The sequence below is a fragment of the Phalangium opilio genome, unplaced genomic scaffold (assembly GCF_054372755.1).
Source record: "Phalangium opilio isolate 3A_F unplaced genomic scaffold, DU_Popi_V2 ptg000230l_1, whole genome shotgun sequence".
Classification (NCBI taxonomy): domain Eukaryota; kingdom Metazoa; phylum Arthropoda; class Arachnida; order Opiliones; family Phalangiidae; genus Phalangium; species Phalangium opilio.
The window spans coordinates 818,172-840,048 of NW_028324221.1; the positions used below are offsets into that span (position 1 = coordinate 818,172).

The window sequence follows — 21,877 nt, forward strand, 5'->3', positions numbered from 1 at the left end:
CCGAATTCCTCCTGTAACAGCACGGATCATTCCGTTTATTTTAGTTAAATCGACCTTGGGGCCTTGAACAAGGGGGAATAGCTAAGTGGTAGAGCCTTCGACTGCAGATCGAGAGGTCCTTGGTTCAAACCCGAGTTCCCCCTGTAACAGCACGGATCATTACGTTTATTTTAGTTAAATCGACATTGGGGCCTTGAACAAGGGGGAATAGCTCAGTGGTAGAGCATTCGACTGCAGATCGAGAGGTCCTTGGTTCAAACCCGAGTTCTCCCTGTAACAGCACGGATCATTCCGTTTATTTTAGTTTAATCGACATAACGGCTCTGAACAAAAGTGAATAGCTCAGTGGTAGAGCATTCGACTGCAGATCGAGAGGTCCTTGGTTCAAACCGGAGTTCCCCCTGTAATAGCACGGATCATTCCGTTTATTTTAGTTAAACCGACATTACGGCCTTATACAAGGGGGAATAGCTAAGTTGTAGAGCATTCGACTGCAGATCGAGAGGTCCTTGGTTCAAACCCAAGTTCCCCCTGTAACAGCACGGATCATTACGTTTATTTTAGTTAAATCGACATTGGGGCCTTGAACAAGGGGGAATATCTCAGTGGTAGAGCATTCGACTGCAGATCGAGAGGTTCTTGGTTCAAACCCGAGTTCCCCCTGTAACAGCACGGATCATTTCGTTTATTTTGGTTAAATCGACATTACGGTTCCGAAAAAGGGGGAATAGCTCAGTGGTAGAGCATTCGACTGAAGATCGAGAGGTCCTGGGTTCAAACCCAAGTTCCCCCTGTAACAGCACGGATCATTCCGTTTATTTTAGTTAAATTGACATAACGGCCTTGAACAAGGGGGAATAGCTCAGTGGTAGAGCATTCGACTGCAGATCGAGAGGTCCTTGGTTCAAACCCGAGTTCCCCCTGTAACAGCACGGATCATTCCGTTTATTTTAGTTAAATCGACATAACGGCCTTGAACAAGGGGGAATAGCTCAGTGGTAGAGCATTCGACTGCAGATCGAGAGGTCCTTCGTTCAAACCCAAGTTCCCCTTGTAAAAGAACGGATCATTCCGTTTATTTTAGTTAAATCGACTTTGGGGCCTTGAACAAGGGGGAATAGCTCAGTGGTAGAGCATTCGACTGCAGATCGAGAGGTCCTTGGTTCAAACCTATGTTCCCCCTGTAAAAGCACGGATCATTCCGTTTATTTTAGTTAAATCGACATTACGGCTATGAACAAGGGGGAATAGCTCAGTGGTAGAGCATTCGACTGCAGATCGAGAGGTCCTTGGTTCAAACCCGAGTTCCCCCTGTAACAGCACGGATCATTACGTTTATTTTAGTTAAATCGACATTGGGGCCTTGAACAAGGGGGAATATCTCAGTGGTAGAGCATTCGACTGCAGATCGAGAGGTTCTTGGTTCAAACCCGAGTTCCCCCTGTAACAGCACGGATCATTTCGTTTATTTTGGTTAAATCGACATTACGGTTCCGAAAAAGGGGGAAGAGCTCAGTGGTAGAGCATTCGACTGCAGATCGAGAGGTCCTGGGTTCAAACCCAAGTTCCCCCTGTAACAGCACGGATCATTCCGTTTATTTTAGTTAAATTGACATAACGGCCTTGAACAAGGGGGAATAGCTCAGTGGTAGAGCATTCGACTGCAGATCGAGAGGTCCTTGGTTCAAACCCGAGTTCCCCCTGTAACAGCACGGATCATTCCGTTTATTTTAGTTAAATCGACATAACGGCCTTGAACAAGGGGGAATAGCTCAGTGGTAGAGCATTCGACTGCAGATCGAGAGGTCCTTCGTTCAAACCCAAGTTCCCCTTGTAAAAGAACGGATCATTCCGTTTATTTTAGTTAAATCGACTTTGGGGCCTTGAACAAGGGGGAATAGCTCAGTGGTAGAGCATTCGACTGCAGATCGAGAGGTCCTTGGTTCAAACCTATGTTCCCCCTGTAAAAGCACGGATCATTCCGTTTATTTTAGTTAAATCGACATTACGGCTATGAACAAGGGGGAATAGCTCAGTGGTAGAGCATTCGACTGCAGATCGAGAGGTCCTTGGTTCAAACCCGAGTTCCCCCTGTAACAGCACGGATCATTCCGTTTATTTTAGTTAAATCGACTTTGGGGCCTTGAACAAGGGGTAATAGCTCAGTGGTAGAGCATTCGACTGCAGATCGAGAGGTCCTTGGTTTAAACCCGAGTTCCCCCTGCAACAGCACGGATGATTTCGTTTATTTTAGTTAAATCGACATTACGGCTATGAACAAGGGGGAATAGCTCAGTGGTAGAGCATTCGACTGCAGATCGAGAGGTCCTTGGTTCAAACCCGAGTTCCCCCTGTAACAGCACGGATCATTCCGTTTATTTTAGTTAAATCGACTTTGGGGCCTTGAACAAGGGGTAATAGCTCAGTGGTAGAGCATTCGACTGCAGATCGAGAGGTCATTGGTTTGAACCCGAGTTCCCCCTGCAACAGCACGGATCATTTCGTTTATTTTGGTTAAATCGACATTACGGTTCTGAACAAGGGGGAATAGCTCAGTGGTAGAGCATTTACTGCAGATCGAGAGGTCCTTCGTTAAAAACCCGAATTCCCCCTGTAACAGCACGGATCATTCCGTTTATTTTAGTTAAATCGACCTTGGGGCCTTGAACAAGGGGGAATAGCTAAGTGGTAGAGCATTCGACTGCAGATCGAGAGGTCCTTGGTTCAAACCCGAGTTCCCCCTGTAACAGCACGGATCATTACGTTTATTTTAGTTAAATCGACATTGGGGCTTTGAACAAGGGGGAATAGCTCAGTGGTAGAGCATTCGACTGCAGATCGAGAGGTTCTTGGTTCAAACCCGAGTTCCCCCTGTAACAGCACGGATCATTTCGTTTATTTTGGTTAAATCGACATTACGGTTCCGAAAAAGGGGGAATAGCTCAGTGGTAGAGCATTCGACTGAAGATCGAGAGGTCCTGGGTTCAAACCCAAGTTCCCCCTGTAACAGCACGGATCATTCCGTTTATTTTAGTTAAATTGACATAACGGCCTTGAACAAGGGGGAATAGCTCAGTGGTAGAGCATTCGACTGCAGATCGAGAGGTCCTTGGTTCAAACCCGAGTTCCCCCTGTAACAGCACGGATCATTCCGTTTATTTTAGTTAAATCGACATAACGGCCTTGAACAAGGGGGAATAGCTCAGTGGTAGAGCATTCGACTGCAGATCGAGAGGTCCTTCGTTCAAACCCAAGTTCCCCTTGTAAAAGAACGGATCATTCCGTTTATTTTAGTTAAATCGACTTTGGGGCCTTGAACAAGGGGGAATAGCTCAGTGGTAGAGCATTCGACTGCAGATCGAGAGGTCCTTGGTTCAAACCTATGTTCCCCCTGTAAAAGCACGGATCATTCCGTTTATTTTAGTTAAATCGACATTACGGCTATGAACAAGGGGGAATAGCTCAGTGGTAGAGCATTCGACTGCAGATCGAGAGGTCCTTGGTTCAAACCCGAGTTCCCCCTGTAACAGCACGGATCATTACGTTTATTTTAGTTAAATCGACATTGGGGCCTTGAACAAGGGGGAATATCTCAGTGGTAGAGCATTCGACTGCAGATCGAGAGGTTCTTGGTTCAAACCCGAGTTCCCCCTGTAACAGCACGGATCATTTCGTTTATTTTGGTTAAATCGACATTACGGTTCCGAAAAAGGGGGAAGAGCTCAGTGGTAGAGCATTCGACTGCAGATCGAGAGGTCCTGGGTTCAAACCCAAGTTCCCCCTGTAACAGCACGGATCATTCCGTTTATTTTAGTTAAATTGACATAACGGCCTTGAACAAGGGGGAATAGCTCAGTGGTAGAGCATTCGACTGCAGATCGAGAGGTCCTTGGTTCAAACCCGAGTTCCCCCTGTAACAGCACGGATCATTCCGTTTATTTTAGTTAAATCGACATAACGGCCTTGAACAAGGGGGAATAGCTCAGTGGTAGAGCATTCGACTGCAGATCGAGAGGTCCTTCGTTCAAACCCAAGTTCCCCTTGTAAAAGAACGGATCATTCCGTTTATTTTAGTTAAATCGACTTTGGGGCCTTGAACAAGGGGGAATAGCTCAGTGGTAGAGCATTCGACTGCAGATCGAGAGGTCCTTGGTTCAAACCTATGTTCCCCCTGTAAAAGCACGGATCATTCCGTTTATTTTAGTTAAATCGACATTACGGCTATGAACAAGGGGGAATAGCTCAGTGGTAGAGCATTCGACTGCAGATCGAGAGGTCCTTGGTTCAAACCCGAGTTCCCCCTGTAACAGCACGGATCATTCCGTTTATTTTAGTTAAATCGACTTTGGGGCCTTGAACAAGGGGTAATAGCTCAGTGGTAGAGCATTCGACTGCAGATCGAGAGGTCCTTGGTTTAAACCCGAGTTCCCCCTGCAACAGCACGGATGATTTCGTTTATTTTAGTTAAATCGACATTACGGCTATGAACAAGGGGGAATAGCTCAGTGGTAGAGCATTCGACTGCAGATCGAGAGGTCCTTGGTTCAAACCCGAGTTCCCCCTGTAACAGCACGGATCATTCCGTTTATTTTAGTTAAATCGACTTTGGGGCCTTGAACAAGGGGTAATAGCTCAGTGGTAGAGCATTCGACTGCAGATCGAGAGGTCATTGGTTTGAACCCGAGTTCCCCCTGCAACAGCACGGATCATTTCGTTTATTTTGGTTAAATCGACATTACGGTTCTGAACAAGGGGGAATAGCTCAGTGGTAGAGCATTTACTGCAGATCGAGAGGTCCTTCGTTAAAAACCCGAATTCCCCCTGTAACAGCACGGATCATTCCGTTTATTTTAGTTAAATCGACCTTGGGGCCTTGAACAAGGGGGAATAGCTAAGTGGTAGAGCATTCGACTGCAGATCGAGAGGTCCTTGGTTCAAACCCGAGTTCCCCCTGTAACAGCACGGATCATTACGTTTATTTTAGTTAAATCGACATTGGGGCTTTGAACAAGGGGGAATAGCTCAGTGGTAGAGCATTCGACTGCAGATCGAGAGGTCCTTGGTTCAAACCCGAGTTCTCCCTGTAACAGCACGGATCATTCCGTTTATTTTAGTTAAACCGACATTACGGCCTTTTACAAGGGGGAATAGCTAAGTTGTAGAGCATTCGACTGCAGATCGAGAGGTCCTTGGTTCAAACCCAAGTTCCCCCTGTAACAGCACGGATCATTACGTTTATTTTAGTTAAATCGACATTGGGGCCTTGAACAAGGGGGAATATCTCAGTGGTAGAGCATTCGACTGCAGATCGAGAGGTTCTTGGTTCAAACCCGAGTTCCCCCTGTAACAGCACGGATCATTTCGTTTATTTTGGTTAAATCGACATTACGGTTCCGAAAAAGGGGGAATAGCTCAGTGGTAGAGCATTCGACTGCAGATCGAGAGGTCCTGGGTTCAAACCCGAGTTCCCCCTGTAACAGCACGGATCATTACGTTTATTTTAGTTAAATCGACATTGGGGCCTTGAACAAGGGGGAATATCTCAGTGGTAGAGCATTCGACTGCAGATCGAGAGGTTCTTGGTTCAAACCCGAGTTCCCCCTGTAACAGCACGGATCATTTCGTTTATTTTGGTTAAATCGACATTACGGTTCCGAAAAAGGGGGAAGAGCTCAGTGGTAGAGCATTCGACTGCAGATCGAGAGGTCCTGGGTTCAAACCCAAGTTCCCCCTGTAACAGCACGGATCATTCCGTTTATTTTAGTTAAATCGACTTTGGGGCCTTGAACAAGGGGTAATAGCTCAGTGGTAGAGCATTCGACTGCAGATCGAGAGGTCATTGGTTTGAACCCGAGTTCCCCCTGCAACAGCACGGATCATTTCGTTTATTTTGGTTAAATCGACATTACGGTTCTGAACAAGGGGGAATAGCTCAGTGGTAGAGCATTTACTGCAGATCGAGAGGTCCTTCGTTAAAAACCCGAATTCCCCCTGTAACAGCACGGATCATTCCGTTTATTTTAGTTAAATCGACCTTGGGGCCTTGAACAAGGGGGAATAGCTAAGTGGTAGAGCATTCGACTGCAGATCGAGAGGTTCTTGGTTCAAACCCGAGTTCCCCCTGTAACAGCACGGATCATTTCGTTTATTTTGGTTAAATCGACATTACGGTTCCGAAAAAGGGGGAATAGCTCAGTGGTAGAGCATTCGACTGCAGATCGAGAGGTCCTGGGTTCAAACCCGAGTTCCCCATGTAACAGCACGGATCATTACGTTTATTTTAGTTAAATCGACATTGGGGCCTTGAACAAGGGGGAATATCTCAGTGGTAGAGCATTCGACTGCAGATCGAAAGGTTCTTGGTTCAAACCCGAGTTCCCCCTGTAACAGCACGGATCATTTCGTTTATTTTGGTTAAATCGACATTACGGTTCCGAAAAAGGGGGAAGAGCTCAGTGGTAGAGCATTCGACTGCAGATCGAGAGGTCCTGGGTTCAAACCCAAGTTCCCCCTGTAACAGCACGGATCATTCCGTTTATTTTAGTTAAATCGACTTTGGGGCCTTGAACAAGGGGTAATAGCTCAGTGGTAGAGCATTCGACTGCAGATCGAGAGGTCATTGGTTTGAACCCGAGTTCCCCCTGCAACAGCACGGATCATTTCGTTTATTTTGGTTAAATCGACATTACGGTTCTGAACAAGGGGGAATAGCTCAGTGGTAGAGCATTTACTGCAGATCGAGAGGTCCTTCGTTAAAAACCCGAATTCCCCCTGTAACAGCACGGATCATTCCGTTTATTTTAGTTAAATCGACCTTGGGGCCTTGAACAAGGGGGAATAGCTAAGTGGTAGAGCATTCGACTGCAGATCGAGAGGTCCTTGGTTCAAACCCGAGTTCCCCCTGTAACAGCACGGATCATTACGTTTATTTTAGTTAAATCGACATTGGGGCTTTGAACAAGGGGGAATAGCTCAGTGGTAGAGCATTCGACTGCAGATCGAGAGGTCCTTTGTTCAAACCCGAGTTCTCCCTGTAACAGCACGGATCATTCCGTTTATTTTAGTTAAATCGACATAACGGCTCTGAACAAAAGGGAATAGCTCAGTGGTAGAGCATTCGACTGCAGATCGAGAGGTCCTTGGTTCAAACCGGAGTTCCCCCTGTAATAGCACGGATCATTCCGTTTATTTTAGTTAAACCGACATTACGGCCTTTTACAAGGGGGAATAGCTAAGTTGTAGAGCATTCGACTGCAGATCGAGAGGTCCTTGGTTCAAACCCAAGTTCCCCCTGTAACAGCACGGATCATTACGTTTATTTTAGTTAAATCGACATTGGGGCCTTGAACAAGGGGGAATATCTCAGTGGTAGAGCATTCGACTGCAGATCGAGAGGTTCTTGGTTCAAACCCGAGTTCCCCCTGTAACAGCACGGATCATTTCGTTTATTTTGGTTAAATCGACATTACGGTTCCGAAAAAGGGGGAATAGCTCAGTGGTAGAGCATTCGACTGCAGATCGAGAGGTCCTGGGTTCAAACCCGAGTTCCCCCTGTAACAGCACGGATCATTACGTTTATTTTAGTTAAATCGACATTGGGGCCTTGAACAAGGGGGAATATCTCAGTGGTAGAGCATTCGACTGCAGATCGAGAGGTTCTTGGTTCAAACCCGAGTTCCCCCTGTAACAGCACGGATCATTTCGTTTATTTTGGTTAAATCGACATTACGGTTCCGAAAAAGGGGGAAGAGCTCAGTGGTAGAGCATTCGACTGCAGATCGAGAGGTCCTGGGTTCAAACCCAAGTTCCCCCTGTAACAGCACGGATCATTCCGTTTATTTTAGTTAAATCGACTTTGGGGCCTTGAACAAGGGGTAATAGCTCAGTGGTAGAGCATTCGACTGCAGATCGAGAGGTCATTGGTTTGAACCCGAGTTCCCCCTGCAACAGCACGGATCATTTCGTTTATTTTGGTTAAATCGACATTACGGTTCTGAACAAGGGGGAATAGCTCAGTGGTAGAGCATTTACTGCAGATCGAGAGGTCCTTCGTTAAAAACCCGAATTCCCCCTGTAACAGCACGGATCATTCCGTTTATTTTAGTTAAATCGACCTTGGGGCCTTGAACAAGGGGGAATAGCTAAGTGGTAGAGCATTCGACTGCAGATCGAGAGGTTCTTGGTTCAAACCCGAGTTCCCCCTGTAACAGCACGGATCATTTCGTTTATTTTGGTTAAATCGACATTACGGTTCCGAAAAAGGGGGAATAGCTCAGTGGTAGAGCATTCGACTGCAGATCGAGAGGTCCTGGGTTCAAACCCGAGTTCCCCCTGTAACAGCACGGATCATTACGTTTATTTTAGTTAAATCGACATTGGGGCCTTGAACAAGGGGGAATATCTCAGTGGTAGAGCATTCGACTGCAGATCGAGAGGTTCTTGGTTCAAACCCGAGTTCCCCCTGTAACAGCACGGATCATTTCGTTTATTTTGGTTAAATCGACATTACGGTTCCGAAAAAGGGGGAAGAGCTCAGTGGTAGAGCATTCGACTGCAGATCGAGAGGTCCTGGGTTCAAACCCAAGTTCCCCCTGTAACAGCACGGATCATTCCGTTTATTTTAGTTAAATCGACTTTGGGGCCTTGAACAAGGGGTAATAGCTCAGTGGTAGAGCATTCGACTGCAGATCGAGAGGTCATTGGTTTGAACCCGAGTTCCCCCTGCAACAGCACGGATCATTTCGTTTATTTTGGTTAAATCGACATTACGGTTCTGAACAAGGGGGAATAGCTCAGTGGTAGAGCATTTACTGCAGATCGAGAGGTCCTTCGTTAAAAACCCGAATTCCCCCTGTAACAGCACGGATCATTCCGTTTATTTTAGTTAAATCGACCTTGGGGCCTTGAACAAGGGGGAATAGCTAAGTGGTAGAGCATTCGACTGCAGATCGAGAGGTCCTTGGTTCAAACCCGAGTTCCCCCTGTAACAGCACGGATCATTACGTTTATTTTAGTTAAATCGACATTGGGGCTTTGAACAAGGGGGAATAGCTCAGTGGTAGAGCATTCGACTGCAGATCGAGAGGTCCTTTGTTCAAACCCGAGTTCTCCCTGTAACAGCACGGATCATTCCGTTTATTTTAGTTAAATCGACATAACGGCTCTGAACAAAAGGGAATAGCTCAGTGGTAGAGCATTCGACTGCAGATCGAGAGGTCCTTGGTTCAAACCGGAGTTCCCCCTGTAATAGCACGGATCATTCCGTTTATTTTAGTTAAACCGACATTACGGCCTTTTACAAGGGGGAATAGCTAAGTTGTAGAGCATTCGACTGCAGATCGAGAGGTCCTTGGTTCAAACCCAAGTTCCCCCTGTAACAGCACGGATCATTACGTTTATTTTAGTTAAATCGACATTGGGGCCTTGAACAAGGGGGAATATCTCAGTGGTAGAGCATTCGACTGCAGATCGAGAGGTTCTTGGTTCAAACCCGAGTTCCCCCTGTAACAGCACGGATCATTTCGTTTATTTTGGTTAAATCGACATTACGGTTCCGAAAAAGGGGGAATAGCTCAGTGGTAGAGCATTCGACTGCAGATCGAGAGGTCCTGGGTTCAAACCCGAGTTCCCCCTGTAACAGCACGGATCATTACGTTTATTTTAGTTAAATCGACATTGGGGCCTTGAACAAGGGGGAATATCTCAGTGGTAGAGCATTCGACTGCAGATCGAGAGGTTCTTGGTTCAAACCCGAGTTCCCCCTGTAACAGCACGGATCATTTCGTTTATTTTGGTTAAATCGACATTACGGTTCCGAAAAAGGGGGAAGAGCTCAGTGGTAGAGCATTCGACTGCAGATCGAGAGGTCCTGGGTTCAAACCCAAGTTCCCCCTGTAACAGCACGGATCATTCCGTTTATTTTAGTTAAATCGACCTTGGGGCCTTGAACAAGGGGGAATAGCTAAGTGGTAGAGCATTCGACTGCAGATCGAGAGGTTCTTGGTTCAAACCCGAGTTCCCCCTGTAACAGCACGGATCATTTCGTTTATTTTGGTTAAATCGACATTACGGTTCCGAAAAAGGGGGAATAGCTCAGTGGTAGAGCATTCGACTGCAGATCGAGAGGTCCTGGGTTCAAACCCGAGTTCCCCCTGTAACAGCACGGATCATTACGTTTATTTTAGTTAAATCGACATTGGGGCCTTGAACAAGGGGGAATATCTCAGTGGTAGAGCATTCGACTGCAGATCGAGAGGTTCTTGGTTCAAACCCGAGTTCCCCCTGTAACAGCACGGATCATTTCGTTTATTTTGGTTAAATCGACATTACGGTTCCGAAAAAGGGGGAAGAGCTCAGTGGTAGAGCATTCGACTGCAGATCGAGAGGTCCTGGGTTCAAACCCAAGTTCCCCCTGTAACAGCACGGATCATTCCGTTTATTTTAGTTAAATCGACTTTGGGGCCTTGAACAAGGGGTAATAGCTCAGTGGTAGAGCATTCGACTGCAGATCGAGAGGTCATTGGTTTGAACCCGAGTTCCCCCTGCAACAGCACGGATCATTTCGTTTATTTTGGTTAAATCGACATTACGGTTCTGAACAAGGGGGAATAGCTCAGTGGTAGAGCATTTACTGCAGATCGAGAGGTCCTTCGTTAAAAACCCGAATTCCCCCTGTAACAGCACGGATCATTCCGTTTATTTTAGTTAAATCGACCTTGGGGCCTTGAACAAGGGGGAATAGCTAAGTGGTAGAGCATTCGACTGCAGATCGAGAGGTCCTTGGTTCAAACCCGAGTTCCCCCTGTAACAGCACGGATCATTACGTTTATTTTAGTTAAATCGACATTGGGGCTTTGAACAAGGGGGAATAGCTCAGTGGTAGAGCATTCGACTGCAGATCGAGAGGTCCTTTGTTCAAACCCGAGTTCTCCCTGTAACAGCACGGATCATTCCGTTTATTTTAGTTAAATCGACATAACGGCTCTGAACAAAAGGGAATAGCTCAGTGGTAGAGCATTCGACTGCAGATCGAGAGGTCCTTGGTTCAAACCGGAGTTCCCCCTGTAATAGCACGGATCATTCCGTTTATTTTAGTTAAACCGACATTACGGCCTTTTACAAGGGGGAATAGCTAAGTTGTAGAGCATTCGACTGCAGATCGAGAGGTCCTTGGTTCAAACCCAAGTTCCCCCTGTAACAGCACGGATCATTACGTTTATTTTAGTTAAATCGACATTGGGGCCTTGAACAAGGGGGAATATCTCAGTGGTAGAGCATTCGACTGCAGATCGAGAGGTTCTTGGTTCAAACCCGAGTTCCCCCTGTAACAGCACGGATCATTTCGTTTATTTTGGTTAAATCGACATTACGGTTCCGAAAAAGGGGGAATAGCTCAGTGGTAGAGCATTCGACTGCAGATCGAGAGGTCCTGGGTTCAAACCCGAGTTACCCCTGTAACAGCACGGATCATTACGTTTATTTTAGTTAAATCGACATTGGGGCCTTGAACAAGGGGGAATATCTCAGTGGTAGAGCATTCGACTGCAGATCGAGAGGTTCTTGGTTCAAACCCGAGTTCCCCCTGTAACAGCACGGATCATTTCGTTTATTTTGGTTAAATCGACATTACGGTTCCGAAAAAGGGGGAAGAGCTCAGTGGTAGAGCATTCGACTGCAGATCGAGAGGTCCTGGGTTCAAACCCAAGTTCCCCCTGTAACAGCACGGATCATTCCGTTTATTTTAGTTAAATTGACATAACGGCCTTGAACAAGGGGGAATAGCTCAGTGGTAGAGCATTCGACTGCAGATCGAGAGGTCCTTGGTTCAAACCCGAGTTCCCCCTGTAACAGCACGGATCATTCCGTTTATTTTAGTTAAATCGACATAACGGCCTTGAACAAGGGGGAATAGCTCAGTGGTAGAGCATTCGACTGCAGATCGAGAGGTCCTTCGTTCAAACCCAAGTTCCCCTTGTAAAAGAACGGATCATTCCGTTTATTTTAGTTAAATCGACTTTGGGGCCTTGAACAAGGGGGAATAGCTCAGTGGTAGAGCATTCGACTGCAGATCGAGAGGTCCTTGGTTCAAACCTATGTTCCCCCTGTAAAAGCACGGATCATTCCGTTTATTTTAGTTAAATCGACTTTGGGGCCTTGAACAAGGGGTAATAGCTCAGTGGTAGAGCATTCGACTGCAGATCGAGAGGTCCTTGGTTTAAACCCGAGTTCCCCCTGCAACAGCACGGATCATTTCGTTTATTTTAGTTAAATCGACATTACGGCTATGAACAAGGGGGAATAGCTCAGTGGTAGAGCATTCGACTGCAGATCGAGAGGTCCTTGGTTCAAACCCGAGTTCCCCCTGTAACAGCACGGATCATTCCGTTTATTTTAGTTAAATCGACTTTGGGGCCTTGAACAAGGGGTAATAGCTCAGTGGTAGAGCATTCGACTGCAGATCGAGAGGTCATTGGTTTGAACCCGAGTTCCCCCTGCAACAGCACGGATCATTTCGTTTATTTTGGTTAAATCGACATTACGGTTCTGAACAAGGGGGAATAGCTCAGTGGTAGAGCATTTACTGCAGATCGAGAGGTCCTTCGTTAAAAACCCGAATTCCCCCTGTAACAGCACGGATCATTCCGTTTATTTTAGTTAAATCGACCTTGGGGCCTTGAACAAGGGGGAATAGCTAAGTGGTAGAGCATTCGACTGCAGATCGAGAGGTCCTTGGTTCAAACCCGAGTTCCCCCTGTAACAGCACGGATCATTACGTTTATTTTAGTTAAATCGACATTGGGGCCTTGATCAAGGGGGAATAGCTCAGTGGTAGAGCATTCGACTGCAGATCGAGAGGTCCTTGGTTCAAACCCGAGTTCTCCCTGTAACAGCACGGATCATTCCGTTTATTTTAGTTAAATCGACATTACGGCTCTGAACAAAAGGGAGTAGCTCAGTGGTAGAGCATTCGACTGCAGATCGAGAGGTCCTTGGTTTAAACCCGAGTTCCCCCTGTAAAAGCACGGATCATTTCGTTTATTTTGGTTAAATCGACATTACGGTTCTGAACAAGGGAGACTAGCTCAGTTGTAGAGCATTCGACTGCAGATCGAGAGGTCCTTCTTTCAAACCCAAGTTCCCCCTGTAAAAGCACGGATCATTCCGTTTATTTTAGTTAAATCGACATTACGGCTATGAACAAGGGGAATAGCTCAGTGGTAGAGCATTCGACTGCAGATCGAGAGGTCCTTGGTTCAAACCCGAGTTCCCCCTGTAACAGCACGGATCATTCCGCTTATTCTAGTTAAATCGACATAACGGCCTTGAACAAGGGGGAATAGCTCAGTGGTAGAGCATTCGACTGCAGATCGAGAGGTCCTTGGTTCAAACCTAAGTTCCCCCTGTAAAAGCACGGATCATTCCGTTTATTTTAGTTAAATCGACATTACGGCTATGAACAAGGGGGAATAGCTCAGTGGTAGAGCATTCGACTGCAGATCGAGAGGTCCTTGGTTTAAACCCGAGTTCCCCCTGCAACAGCACGGATCATTTCGTTTATTTTGGTTAAATCGACATTACGGTTCTGAACAAGGGGGAATAGCTCAGTGGTAGAGCATTTACTGCAGATCGAGAGGTCCTTCGTTAAAAACCCGAATTCCCCCTGTAACAGCACGGATCATTCCGTTTATTTTAGTTAAATCGACCTTGGGGCCTTGAACAAGGGGGAATAGCTAAGTGGTAGAGCATTCGACTGCAGATCGAGAGGTCCTTGGTTCAAACCCGAGTTCCCCCTGTAACAGCACGGATCATTACGTTTATTTTAGTTAAATCGACATTGGGGCTTTGAACAAGGGGGAATAGCTCAGTGGTAGAGCATTCGACTGCAGATCGAGAGGTCCTTGGTTCAAACCCGAGTTCTCCCTGTAACAGCACGGATCATTCCGTTTATTTTAGTTAAATCGACATAACGGCTCTGAACAAAAGGGAATAGCTCAGTGGTAGAGCATTCGACTGCAGATCGAGAGGTCCTTGGTTCAAACCGGAGTTCCCCCTGTAATAGCACGGATCATTCCGTTTATTTTAGTTAAACCGACATTACGGCCTTTTACAAGGGGGAATAGCTAAGTTGTAGAGCATTCGACTGCAGATCGAGAGGTCCTTGGTTCAAACCCAAGTTCCCCCTGTAACAGCACGGATCATTACGTTTATTTTAGTTAAATCGACATTGGGGCCTTGAACAAGGGGGAATATCTCAGTGGTAGAGCATTCGACTGCAGATCGAGAGGTTCTTGGTTCAAACCCGAGTTCCCCCTGTAACAGCACGGATCATTTCGTTTATTTTGGTTAAATCGACATTACGGTTCCGAAAAAGGGGGAATAGCTCAGTGGTAGAGCATTCGACTGCAGATCGAGAGGTCCTGGGTTCAAACCCGAGTTCCCCCTGTAACAGCACGGATCATTACGTTTATTTTAGTTAAATCGACATTGGGGCCTTGAACAAGGGGGAATATCTCAGTGGTAGAGCATTCGACTGCAGATCGAGAGGTTCTTGGTTCAAACCCGAGTTCCCCCTGTAACAGCACGGATCATTTCGTTTATTTTGGTTAAATCGACATTACGGTTCCGAAAAAGGGGGAAGAGCTCAGTGGTAGAGCATTCGACTGCAGATCGAGAGGTCCTGGGTTCAAACCCAAGTTCCCCCTGTAACAGCACGGATCATTCCGTTTATTTTAGTTAAATCGACTTTGGGGCCTTGAACAAGGGGTAATAGCTCAGTGGTAGAGCATTCGACTGCAGATCGAGAGGTCATTGGTTTGAACCCGAGTTCCCCCTGCAACAGCACGGATCATTTCGTTTATTTTGGTTAAATCGACATTACGGTTCTGAACAAGGGGGAATAGCTCAGTGGTAGAGCATTTACTGCAGATCGAGAGGTCCTTCGTTAAAAACCCGAATTCCCCCTGTAACAGCACGGATCATTCCGTTTATTTTAGTTAAATCGACCTTGGGGCCTTGAACAAGGGGGAATAGCTAAGTGGTAGAGCATTCGACTGCAGATCGAGAGGTCCTTGGTTCAAACCCGAGTTCCCCCTGTAACAGCACGGATCATTACGTTTATTTTAGTTAAATCGACATTGGGGCTTTGAACAAGGGGGAATAGCTCAGTGGTAGAGCATTCGACTGCAGATCGAGAGGTCCTTGGTTCAAACCCGAGTTCTCCCTGTAACAGCACGGATCATTCCGTTTATTTTAGTTAAATCGACATAACGGCTCTGAACAAAAGGGAATAGCTCAGTGGTAGAGCATTCGACTGCAGATCGAGAGGTCCTTGGTTCAAACCGGAGTTCCCCCTGTAATAGCACGGATCATTCCGTTTATTTTAGTTAAACCGACATTACGGCCTTTTACAAGGGGGAATAGCTAAGTTGTAGAGCATTCGACTGCAGATCGAGAGGTCCTTGGTTCAACCCCAAGTTCCCCCTGTAACAGCACGGATCATTACGTTTATTTTAGTTAAATCGACATTGGGGCCTTGAACAAGGGGGAATATCTCAGTGGTAGAGCATTCGACTGCAGATCGAGAGGTTCTTGGTTCAAACCCGAGTTCCCCCTGTAACAGCACGGATCGTTTCGTTTATTTTGGTTAAATCGACATTACGGTTCCGAAAAAGGGGGAATAGCTCAGTGGTAGAGCATTCGACTGCAGATCGAGAGGTCCTGGGTTCAAACCCGAGTTCCCCCTGTAACAGCACGGATCATTACGTTTATTTTAGTTAAATCGACATTGGGGCCTTGAACAAGGGGGAATATCTCAGTGGTAGAGCATTCGACTGCAGATCGAGAGGTTCTTGGTTCAAACCCGAGTTCCCCCTGTAACAGCACGGATCATTTCGTTTATTTTGGTTAAATCGACATTACGGTTCCGAAAAAGGGGGAAGAGCTCAGTGGTAGAGCATTCGACTGCAGATCGAGAGGTCCTGGGTTCAAACCCAAGTTCCCCCTGTAACAGCACGGATCATTCCGTTTATTTTAGTTAAATTGACATAGCGGCCTTGAACAAGGGGGAATAGCTCAGTGGTAGAGCATTCGACTGCAGATCGAGAGGTCCTTGGTTCAAACCCGAGTTCCCCCTGTAACAGCAGGGATCATTCCGTTTATTTTAGTTAAATCGACATAACGGCCTTGAACAAGGGGGAATAGCTCAGTGGTAGAGCATTCGACTGCAGATCGAGAGGTCCTTCGTTCAAACCCAAGTTCCCCTTGTAAAAGAACGGATCATTCCGTTTATTTTAGTTAAATCGACTTTGGGGCCTTGAACAAGGGGGAATAGCTCAGTGGTAGAGCATTCGACTGCAGATCGAGAGGTCCTTGGTTCAAACCTATGTTCCCCCTGTAAAAGCACGGATCATTCCGTTTATTTTAGTTAAATCGACTTTGGGGCCTTGAACAAGGGGTAATAGCTCAGTGGTAGAGCATTCGACTGCAGATCGAGAGGTCCTTGGTTTAAACCCGAGTTCCCCCTGCAACAGCACGGATCATTTCGTTTATTTTAGTTAAATCGACATTACGGCTATGAACCAGGGGGAATAGCTCAGTGGTAGAGCATTCGACTGCAGATCGAGAGGTCCTTGGTTCAAACCCGAGTTCCCCCTGTAACAGCACGGATCATTCCGTTTATTTTAGTTAAATCGACTTTGGGGCCTTGAACAAGGGGTAATAGCTCAGTGGTAGAGCATTCGACTGCAGATCGAGAGGTCATTGGTTTGAACCCGAGTTCCCCCTGCAACAGCACGGATCATTTCGTTTATTTTGGTTAAATCGACATTACGGTTCTGAACAAGGGGGAATAGCTCAGTGGTAGAGCATTTACTGCAGATCGAGAGGTCCTTCGTTAAAAACCCGAATTCCCCCTGTAACAGCACGGATCATTCCGTTTATTTTAGTTAAATCGACCTTGGGGCCTTGAACAAGGGGGAATAGCTAAGTGGTAGAGCATTCGACTGCAGATCGAGAGGTCCTTGGTTCAAACCCGAGTTCCCCCTGTAACAGCACGGATCATTACGTTTATTTTAGTTAAATCGACATTGGGGCCTTGATCAAGGGGGAATAGCTCAGTGGTAGAGCATTCGACTGCAGATCGAGAGGTCCTTGGTTCAAACCCGAGTTCTCCCTGTAACAGCACGGATCATTCCGTTTATTTTAGTTAAATCGACATTACGGCTCTGAACAAAAGGGAGTAGCTCAGTGGTAGAGCATTCGACTGCAGATGAGAGGTCCTTGGTTCAAACCCAAGTTCCCCCTGTAACAGCACGGATCATTCCGCTTATTCTAGTTAAATCGACATAACGGCCTTGAACAAGGGGGAATAGCTCAGTGGTAGAGCATTCGACTGCAGATCGAGAGGTCCTTGGTTCAAACCTAAGTTCCCCCTGTAAAAGCACGGATCATTCCGTTTATTTTAGTTAAATCGACATTACGGCTATGAACAAGGGGGAATAGCTCAGTGGTAGAGCATTCGACTGCAGATCGAGAGGTCCTTGGTTTAAACCCGAGTTCCCCCTGTAAAAGCACGGATCATTTCGTTTATTTTGGTTAAATCGACATTACGGTTCTGAACAAGGGAGACTAGCTCAGTTGTAGAGCATTCGACTGCAGATCGAGAGGTCCTTCTTTCAAACCCAAGTTCCCCCTGTAAAAGCACGGATCATTCCGTTTATTTTAGTTAAATCGACATTACGGCTATGAACAAGGGGAATAGCTCAGTGGTAGAGCATTCGACTGCAGATCGAGAGGTCCTTGGTTCAAACCCGAGTTCTCCCTGTAACAGCACGGATCATTCCGTTTATTTTAGTTAAATCGACATAACGGCTCTGAACAAAAGGGAATAGCTCAGTGGTAGAGCATTCGACTGCAGATCGAGAGGTCCTTGGTTCAAACCGGAGTTCCCCCTGTAATAGCACGGATCATTCCGTTTATTTTAGTTAAACCGACATTACGGCCTTTTACAAGGGGGAATAGCTAAGTTGTAGAGCATTCGACTGCAGATCGAGAGGTCCTTGGTTCAAACCCAAGTTCCCCCTGTAACAGCACGGATCATTACGTTTATTTTAGTTAAATCGACATTGGGGCCTTGAACAAGGGGGAATATCTCAGTGGTAGAGCATTCGACTGCAGATCGAGAGGTTCTTGGTTCAAACCCGAGTTCCCCCTGTAACAGCACGGATCATTTCGTTTATTTTGGTTAAATCGACATTACGGTTCTGAAAAAGGGGGAATAGCTCAGTGGTAGAGCATTCGACTGCAGATCGAGAGGTCCTGGGTTCAAACCCGAGTTCCCCCTGTAACAGCACGGATCATTACGTTTATTTTAGTTAAATCGACATTGGGGCCTTGAACAAGGGGGAATATCTCAGTGGTAGAGCATTCGACTGCAGATCGAGAGGTTCTTGGTTCAAACCCGAGTTCCCCCTGTAACAGCACGGATCATTTCGTTTATTTTGGTTAAATCGACATTACGGTTCCGAAAAAGGGGGAAGAGCTCAGTGGTAGAGCATTCGACTGCAGATCGAGAGGTCCTGGGTTCAAACCCAAGTTCCCCCTGTAACAGCACGGATCATTCCGTTTATTTTAGTTAAATTGACATAACGGCCTTGAACAAGGGGGAATAGCTCAGTGGTAGAGCATTCGACTGCAGATCGAGAGGTCCTTGGTTCAAACCCGAGTTCCCCCTGTAACAGCACGGATCATTCCGTTTATTTTAGTTAAATCGACATAACGGCCTTGAACAAGGGGGAATAGCTCAGTGGTAGAGCATTCGACTGCAGATCGAGAGGTCCTTCGTTCAAACCCAAGTTCCCCTTGTAAAAGAACGGATCATTCCGTTTATTTTAGTTAAATCGACTTTGGGGCCTTGAACAAGGGGGAATAGCTCAGTGGTAGAGCATTCGACTGCAGATCGAGAGGTCCTTGGTTCAAACCTATGTTCCCCCTGTAAAAGCACGGATCATTCCGTTTATTTTAGTTAAATCGACTTTGGGGCCTTGAACAAGGGGTAATAGCTCAGTGGTAGAGCATTCGACTGCAGATCGAGAGGTCCTTGGTTTAAACCCGAGTTCCCCCTGCAACAGCACGGATCATTTCTTTTATTTTAGTTAAATCGACATTGGGGCTTTGAACAAGGGGGAATAGCTCAGTGGTAGAGCATTCGACTGCAGATCGAGAGGTCCTTGGTTCAAACCCGAGTTCTCCCTGTAACAGCACGGATCATTCCGTTTATTTTAGTTAAATCGACATAACGGCTCTGAACAAAAGGGAATAGCTCAGTGGTAGAGCATTCGACTGCAGATCGAGAGGTCCTTGGTTCAAACCGGAGTTCCCCCTGTAATAGCACGGATCATTCCGTTTATTTTAGTTAAACCGACATTACGGCCTTTTACAAGGGGGAATAGCTAAGTTGTAGAGCATTCGACTGCAGATCGAGAGGTCCTTGGTTCAAACCCAAGTTCCCCCTGTAACAGCACGGATCATTACGTTTATTTTAGTTAAATCGACATTGGGGCCTTGAACAAGGGGGAATATCTCAGTGGTAGAGCATTCGACTGCAGATCGAGAGGTTCTTGGTTCAAACCCGAGTTCCCCCTGTAACAGCACGGATCATTTCGTTTATTTTGGTTAAATCGACATTACGGTTCTGAAAAAGGGGGAATAGCTCAGTGGTAGAGCATTCGACTGCAGATCGAGAGGTCCTGGGTTCAAACCCGAGTTCCCCCTGTAACAGCACGGATCATTACGTTTATTTTAGTTAAATCGACATTGGGGCCTTGAACAAGGGGGAATATCTCAGTGGTAGAGCATTCGACTGCAGATCGAGAGGTTCTTGGTTCAAACCCGAGTTCCCCCTGTAACAGCACGGATCATTTCGTTTATTTTGGTTAAATCGACATTACGGTTCCGAAAAAGGGGGAAGAGCTCAGTGGTAGAGCATTCGACTGCAGATCGAGAGGTCCTGGGTTCAAACCCAAGTTCCCCCTGTAACAGCACGGATCATTCCGTTTATTTTAGTTAAATTGACATAACGGCCTTGAACAAGGGGGAATAGCTCAGTGGTAGAGCATTCGACTGCAGATCGAGAGGTCCTTGGTTCAAACCCGAGTTCCCCCTGTAACAGCACGGATCATTCCGTTTATTTTAGTTAAATCGACATAACGGCCTTGAACAAGGGGGAATAGCTCAGTGGTAGAGCATTCGACTGCAGATCGAGAGGTCCTTCGTTCAAACCCAAGTTCCCCTTGTAAAAGAACGGATCATTCCGTTTATTTTAGTTAAATCGACTTTGGGGCCTTGAACAAGGGGGAATAGCTCAGTGGTAGAGCATTCGACTGCAGATCGAGAGGTCCTTGGTTCAAACCTATGTTCCCCCTGTAAAAGCACGGATCATTCCGTTTATTTTAGTTAAATCGACTTTGGGGCCTTGAACAAGGGGTAATAGCTCAGTGGTAGAGCATTCGACTGCAGATCGAGAGGTCCTTGGTTTAAACCCGAGTTCCCCCTGCAACAGCACGGATCATTTCTTTTATTTTAGTTAAATCGACATTACGGCTATGAACAAGGGGGAATAGCTCAGTGGTAGAGCATTCGACTGCAGATCGAGAGGTCCTTGGTTCAAACCCGAGTTCCCCCTGTAACAGCACGGATCATTCCGTTTATTTTAGTTAAATCGACTTTGGGGCCTTGAACAAGGGGTAATAGCTCAGTGGTAGAGCATTCGACTGCAGATCGAGAGGTCATTGGTTTGAACCCGAGTTCCCCCTGCAACAGCACGGATCATTTCGTTTATTTTGGTTAAATCGACATTACGGTTCTGAACAAGGGGGAATAGCTCAGTGGTAGAGCATTTACTGCAGATCGAGAGGTCCTTCGTTAAAAACCCGAATTCCCCCTGTAACAGCACGGATCATTCCGTTTATTTTAGTTAAATCGACCTTGGGGCCTTGAACAAGGGGGAATAGCTAAGTGGTAGAGCATTCGACTGCAGATCGAGAGGTCCTTGGTTCAAACCCGAGTTCCCCCTGTAACAGCACGGATCATTACGTTTATTTTAGTTAAATCGACATTGGGGCCTTGATCAAGGGGGAATAGCTCAGTGGTAGAGCATTCGACTGCAGATCGAGAGGTCCTTGGTTCAAACCCGAGTTCTCCCTGTAACAGCACGGATCATTCCGTTTATTTTAGTTAAATCGACATTACGGCTCTGAACAAAAGGGAGTAGCTCAGTGGTAGAGCATTCGACTGCAGATGAGAGGTCCTTGGTTCAAACCCAAGTTCCCCCTGTAACAGCACGGATCATTCCGCTTATTCTAGTTAAATCGACATAACGGCCTTGAACAAGGGGGAATAGCTCAGTGGTAGAGCATTCGACTGCAGATCGAGAGGTCCTTGGTTCAAACCTAAGTTCCCCCTGTAAAAGCACGGATCATTCCGTTTATTTTAGTTAAATCGACATTACGGCTATGAACAAGGGGGAATAGCTCAGTGGTAGAGCATTCGACTGCAGATCGAGAGGTCCTTGGTTTAAACCCGAGTTCCCCCTGTAAAAGCACGGATCATTTCGTTTATTTTGGTTAAATCGACATTACGGTTCTGAACAAGGGAGACTAGCTCAGTTGTAGAGCATTCGACTGCAGATCGAGAGGTCCTTCTTTCAAACCCAAGTTCCCCCTGTAAAAGCACGGATCATTCCGTTTATTTTAGTTAAATCGACATTACGGCTATGAACAAGGGGAATAGCTCAGTGGTAGAGCATTCGACTGCAGATCGAGAGGTCCTTGGTTCAAACCCGAGTTCCCCCTGTAACAGCACGGATCATTCCGCTTATTCT

At 46.4% G+C, this 21,877-nt stretch overlaps 31 non-coding genes across 31 annotated transcripts; all 31 read left to right on the forward strand.

Annotated features, from left to right (window-relative positions):
- Positions 1-201: 201 nt before the first annotated feature.
- On the forward strand, positions 202-273 carry TRNAC-GCA (transfer RNA cysteine (anticodon GCA)). Its single transcript has one exon. It is a non-coding gene; the product is annotated as a tRNA-Cys (tRNA).
- Positions 274-851: 578 nt separating this feature from the next.
- Positions 852-923, forward strand: TRNAC-GCA (transfer RNA cysteine (anticodon GCA)). The gene has a single exon. It is a non-coding gene; the product is annotated as a tRNA-Cys (tRNA).
- Positions 924-1,241: 318 nt separating this feature from the next.
- Positions 1,242-1,313, forward strand: TRNAC-GCA (transfer RNA cysteine (anticodon GCA)). Its single transcript has one exon. It is a non-coding gene; the product is annotated as a tRNA-Cys (tRNA).
- A 318-nt stretch (positions 1,314-1,631) lies between these two features.
- TRNAC-GCA (transfer RNA cysteine (anticodon GCA)) lies at positions 1,632-1,703 on the forward strand. Its single transcript has one exon. It is a non-coding gene; the product is annotated as a tRNA-Cys (tRNA).
- Positions 1,704-2,021: 318 nt separating this feature from the next.
- TRNAC-GCA (transfer RNA cysteine (anticodon GCA)) lies at positions 2,022-2,093 on the forward strand. The gene has a single exon. It is a non-coding gene; the product is annotated as a tRNA-Cys (tRNA).
- A 188-nt stretch (positions 2,094-2,281) lies between these two features.
- Positions 2,282-2,353, forward strand: TRNAC-GCA (transfer RNA cysteine (anticodon GCA)). Its single transcript has one exon. It is a non-coding gene; the product is annotated as a tRNA-Cys (tRNA).
- A 448-nt stretch (positions 2,354-2,801) lies between these two features.
- TRNAC-GCA (transfer RNA cysteine (anticodon GCA)) lies at positions 2,802-2,873 on the forward strand. The gene has a single exon. It is a non-coding gene; the product is annotated as a tRNA-Cys (tRNA).
- A 188-nt stretch (positions 2,874-3,061) lies between these two features.
- Positions 3,062-3,133, forward strand: TRNAC-GCA (transfer RNA cysteine (anticodon GCA)). Its single transcript has one exon. It is a non-coding gene; the product is annotated as a tRNA-Cys (tRNA).
- Positions 3,134-3,451: 318 nt separating this feature from the next.
- TRNAC-GCA (transfer RNA cysteine (anticodon GCA)) lies at positions 3,452-3,523 on the forward strand. The gene has a single exon. It is a non-coding gene; the product is annotated as a tRNA-Cys (tRNA).
- Positions 3,524-3,841: 318 nt separating this feature from the next.
- Positions 3,842-3,913, forward strand: TRNAC-GCA (transfer RNA cysteine (anticodon GCA)). The gene has a single exon. It is a non-coding gene; the product is annotated as a tRNA-Cys (tRNA).
- Positions 3,914-4,231: 318 nt separating this feature from the next.
- On the forward strand, positions 4,232-4,303 carry TRNAC-GCA (transfer RNA cysteine (anticodon GCA)). Its single transcript has one exon. It is a non-coding gene; the product is annotated as a tRNA-Cys (tRNA).
- A 188-nt stretch (positions 4,304-4,491) lies between these two features.
- On the forward strand, positions 4,492-4,563 carry TRNAC-GCA (transfer RNA cysteine (anticodon GCA)). Its single transcript has one exon. It is a non-coding gene; the product is annotated as a tRNA-Cys (tRNA).
- A 448-nt stretch (positions 4,564-5,011) lies between these two features.
- TRNAC-GCA (transfer RNA cysteine (anticodon GCA)) lies at positions 5,012-5,083 on the forward strand. The gene has a single exon. It is a non-coding gene; the product is annotated as a tRNA-Cys (tRNA).
- Positions 5,084-11,771: 6,688 nt separating this feature from the next.
- Positions 11,772-11,843, forward strand: TRNAC-GCA (transfer RNA cysteine (anticodon GCA)). Its single transcript has one exon. It is a non-coding gene; the product is annotated as a tRNA-Cys (tRNA).
- A 448-nt stretch (positions 11,844-12,291) lies between these two features.
- Positions 12,292-12,363, forward strand: TRNAC-GCA (transfer RNA cysteine (anticodon GCA)). Its single transcript has one exon. It is a non-coding gene; the product is annotated as a tRNA-Cys (tRNA).
- A 448-nt stretch (positions 12,364-12,811) lies between these two features.
- TRNAC-GCA (transfer RNA cysteine (anticodon GCA)) lies at positions 12,812-12,883 on the forward strand. The gene has a single exon. It is a non-coding gene; the product is annotated as a tRNA-Cys (tRNA).
- Positions 12,884-13,200: 317 nt separating this feature from the next.
- Positions 13,201-13,272, forward strand: TRNAC-GCA (transfer RNA cysteine (anticodon GCA)). The gene has a single exon. It is a non-coding gene; the product is annotated as a tRNA-Cys (tRNA).
- Positions 13,273-13,460: 188 nt separating this feature from the next.
- On the forward strand, positions 13,461-13,532 carry TRNAC-GCA (transfer RNA cysteine (anticodon GCA)). The gene has a single exon. It is a non-coding gene; the product is annotated as a tRNA-Cys (tRNA).
- A 318-nt stretch (positions 13,533-13,850) lies between these two features.
- TRNAC-GCA (transfer RNA cysteine (anticodon GCA)) lies at positions 13,851-13,922 on the forward strand. The gene has a single exon. It is a non-coding gene; the product is annotated as a tRNA-Cys (tRNA).
- Positions 13,923-15,150: 1,228 nt separating this feature from the next.
- TRNAC-GCA (transfer RNA cysteine (anticodon GCA)) lies at positions 15,151-15,222 on the forward strand. Its single transcript has one exon. It is a non-coding gene; the product is annotated as a tRNA-Cys (tRNA).
- An 838-nt stretch (positions 15,223-16,060) lies between these two features.
- Positions 16,061-16,132, forward strand: TRNAC-GCA (transfer RNA cysteine (anticodon GCA)). Its single transcript has one exon. It is a non-coding gene; the product is annotated as a tRNA-Cys (tRNA).
- Positions 16,133-16,580: 448 nt separating this feature from the next.
- Positions 16,581-16,652, forward strand: TRNAC-GCA (transfer RNA cysteine (anticodon GCA)). The gene has a single exon. It is a non-coding gene; the product is annotated as a tRNA-Cys (tRNA).
- Positions 16,653-17,100: 448 nt separating this feature from the next.
- TRNAC-GCA (transfer RNA cysteine (anticodon GCA)) lies at positions 17,101-17,172 on the forward strand. The gene has a single exon. It is a non-coding gene; the product is annotated as a tRNA-Cys (tRNA).
- A 317-nt stretch (positions 17,173-17,489) lies between these two features.
- On the forward strand, positions 17,490-17,561 carry TRNAC-GCA (transfer RNA cysteine (anticodon GCA)). The gene has a single exon. It is a non-coding gene; the product is annotated as a tRNA-Cys (tRNA).
- Positions 17,562-18,658: 1,097 nt separating this feature from the next.
- On the forward strand, positions 18,659-18,730 carry TRNAC-GCA (transfer RNA cysteine (anticodon GCA)). Its single transcript has one exon. It is a non-coding gene; the product is annotated as a tRNA-Cys (tRNA).
- A 448-nt stretch (positions 18,731-19,178) lies between these two features.
- On the forward strand, positions 19,179-19,250 carry TRNAC-GCA (transfer RNA cysteine (anticodon GCA)). The gene has a single exon. It is a non-coding gene; the product is annotated as a tRNA-Cys (tRNA).
- An 838-nt stretch (positions 19,251-20,088) lies between these two features.
- TRNAC-GCA (transfer RNA cysteine (anticodon GCA)) lies at positions 20,089-20,160 on the forward strand. The gene has a single exon. It is a non-coding gene; the product is annotated as a tRNA-Cys (tRNA).
- A 448-nt stretch (positions 20,161-20,608) lies between these two features.
- TRNAC-GCA (transfer RNA cysteine (anticodon GCA)) lies at positions 20,609-20,680 on the forward strand. The gene has a single exon. It is a non-coding gene; the product is annotated as a tRNA-Cys (tRNA).
- A 448-nt stretch (positions 20,681-21,128) lies between these two features.
- TRNAC-GCA (transfer RNA cysteine (anticodon GCA)) lies at positions 21,129-21,200 on the forward strand. The gene has a single exon. It is a non-coding gene; the product is annotated as a tRNA-Cys (tRNA).
- Positions 21,201-21,517: 317 nt separating this feature from the next.
- TRNAC-GCA (transfer RNA cysteine (anticodon GCA)) lies at positions 21,518-21,589 on the forward strand. Its single transcript has one exon. It is a non-coding gene; the product is annotated as a tRNA-Cys (tRNA).
- A 187-nt stretch (positions 21,590-21,776) lies between these two features.
- TRNAC-GCA (transfer RNA cysteine (anticodon GCA)) lies at positions 21,777-21,848 on the forward strand. The gene has a single exon. It is a non-coding gene; the product is annotated as a tRNA-Cys (tRNA).
- Positions 21,849-21,877: the final 29 nt, after the last annotated feature.